Source organism: Rana temporaria, chromosome 9, assembly GCF_905171775.1.
Source record: "Rana temporaria chromosome 9, aRanTem1.1, whole genome shotgun sequence".
Lineage (NCBI taxonomy): Eukaryota > Metazoa > Chordata > Amphibia > Anura > Ranidae > Rana > Rana temporaria.
Window position 1 is genome coordinate 131149847 of NC_053497.1, and position 3081 is coordinate 131152927.

Here is a 3081-nt window from a genome sequence, read left to right on the forward strand (position 1 = left end):
CACTACAGTCCCCACCAGTGCCACCTCTGCCACTTCAGTGCCCATTGGTGCTGCTAGTGTCTGTCAGTGCCGCACCAGTGCCACTACAGTACTTATCAGTGCCGCCAGTGCTCCATCAGTGCCACTACCGTGCCCAGTGCCACTACAGTGCCAATATCCCATATTTTTTTTTACCAAAAATATGTAGCAGTATACATTTTAGGCCAAATTTATGAGGAAAAATTACTTTTTTGCAAAATGTTATGATAGAAATGAAGAAAATTCATTTTTTTACAAAATTTTCGTTCTTTTTTCATTTATAGCAAAAAAAATAAAAACCGCAGAGGTGATCAAATACCACCAAAAGAAAGCTCTATTTGTGGGAAAAAAGGCCAAAAATTTCATTTGGTTACAGTGTTGTATGACTGAGTTATTGTCATTCAAAATGTGAGAGCACCGAAAGCTGAAAATTGGTCTGGTCAGGAAGGGTGTTTAAGTGCCCAGTGGTCAAGTGGTTAAAGAACAAATGAATTTAATGTTGGTTTAGCTGTGTGCAGGGCCAGACTGGCCTACTGGGAGACCGGGAAAATTCCCGGTAGGCTGGCTGCCTGGCTGCGCCTGAGGCCGCTGTGAGGGCAGCGGCGCCCGGAAAAAATATGGCTGCGGCCGGGCCGACATGCACCTGCGCATGCGCCAACTCAGTTCCGACAGCAGCCGTGCTCGGGTAAGCTCGTACCCGCTCGGCAATTTCCGGAAAGGCGGGCGCATGCGCAGTGACGCGATGGCGCAGAGCGGCGCCATTTTTAAAAACAAAAGCAGTACCACGCCGCTCAGTGACAGTGAGTTCTCGTCTGGCGCGTGTGTGCCTCTTCCTATGCCCCCCTCCCCCTCCGCAGGCTCTGACCTCCTGGAACAGCCTCTGACCTCCTGTCCAGCCCTCACGCAGCCTCTGACCTCCTAGAACAGCCCTCAGGCCCCGTACACACGGCCGAGGAACTCGACGTGCCAAACACATCGAGTTCCTCGGCCAGTTCAGCACTGAAGCCGCCGAGGAGCTCGGCGGGGCGAGAGCTCCCATAGAACAACGAGGAAATAGAGAACATGTTCTCTCTTTCCTCGCCGAGCTCCTCGTCGGCTTCCTCGGCCGAAAGTGTACACACGGCCGGGTTTCTCGGCAGAATTCAGCCAGAAACTCGGTTGGAAGCTGAATTCTGCCGAGGAAACTGGTCGTGTGTACGGGGCCTCACACAGCCTCTGACCTCCTGTCCACCATCCCCCTGCAGCCTCTGACATCCTGTCCACCTTCCTCCTGCAGCCTCTGACCACCTGTCCACCATCCCCCTGCAGCCTCTGACCACCTGTCCACCCCCCTGCAGCCTCTGACCACCTGTCCACCCCCCTGCAGCCTCTGACCACCTGTCCACCCCCCCTGCAGCCTCTGACCACCCATCCTGCCCCACTGCAGCCTCTGACCACCCGTCCAGCCCCCCTGCAGCCTCTGACTTCTTGTCCACCCCCTGCAGCCTCTGACCACCCGTCCACCCCCCCTGCAGCCTCTGACCTCCTGTCCACCCCCTGCAGCCTCTGACCTCCTGTCCACCCCCCTGCAGCCTCTGACCTCCTGTCCACCCCCCATGCAGCCTATGACCTCCTGCCCACCCCCCACGCAGCCTCTGACCTCCTGTCCACCCCTCTGCAGCCTCCTCCTGTCCACCCCCACACAGCCTCTGACCTCCTGTCCACCCCCCACGCAGCCTCTGACCTCCTGTCCACCCCCCATGCAGCCTATGACCTCCTGCCCACCCCCCACGCAGCCTCTGACCTCTCCTGTCCACCCCCCATGCAGCCTCTGACCTCCTGTCCCCCCCTCTGCAGCCTCTGACCTCTCCTATCCCCCCTCTGCAGCCTCTGACCTCCCCTGTACCATCCTCCGCCTCTGACCTCCCCTGTACCATCCTCCGCCTCTGACCTCCCCTGTACCATCCTCCGCCTCTGACCTCCCCTGTACCATTCCGCAGCCTCTGACCATCTCTTGTCTTACTGTATATCACGTCTGCAGTCTGGAGAGGAGTCAAGAATGGGAGCGCCGCCAGGATGGGGGTCATGGGAGTCAGACATGTATGGACTGTGGAGAGGAGACTATAGGAATACCAGAGCCACTAAGCTGGAGCCGACTGACTGAGCCCCATGCAGTGCACCTGAGAGGAGGTCAGTGACAGCGCCACCAGGCCAGTCTATGGGGGGGTCACTGATGTAAGGAGGCACTGATATAAAGGTTTCCCCCTTATATTAGTAAACCCCCTTACTTTAGTGTTTTCTTTCTGCAGAAGGTGGTCTCTGGTCAGCAGAGTCCTCCCCACATTCCCAGAGTTCCCCTTTACATCATAGTCTGCAGGATTCCACCTTTCAGCGCAAGGGGGATCTCTGATGTAAAGGGGAATGCAGTAGACTCTGATATAAGTGGGGTCTCTGGTCACCAGTGCCACCCCTTTATATCAGAGTTCCCACTTAGATCATGATCTGCAATGTTCCCCTTTATGTCAGAGTTCCCTTGCACTGTAAAGGGGAATCCTGCAGACTCCTGATATATGGGAGTACTCTGTGCTGGGTTATATTAATCTTGCCTTCATGTAAATGGAGATATTTGTTTTTTTACTTTTGTTTATAGCCTAAATATTGATATTTGCAAAAAAAAAATTCAATTTTAGGCACTTTTTTTGCAGTGTCAGTAAAAAATGTGTCTGTGCCAGTAAATGGCATGATTTTTGCCAGTAAATTGGTGCTGTTTGTAAATTCAGTCTCTCTTATCTATATGTAATACGCTCTTCAAATGTGCTTTAAAATGTATGGTTTTCCCTTTTATGAACAAAAAAAATGATGACGTTATGATGTTGGGCTGGTATAATATTGCTGTGGGGCTGGTATGAAATTATTTCCAGGGCTGGATTTTATTCCCAGTCCGGCCCTGGCTGTGTGACAATCATTAGGAAACCGTTGCCTTGACCCTTGAAAGAACAAATATACTTTACAGAGATCTGTTTATCAGACCTTCAGCTATGAAGTTACGGGAAGTTGGGGTGGGTAAATATTGAGACACTCTGT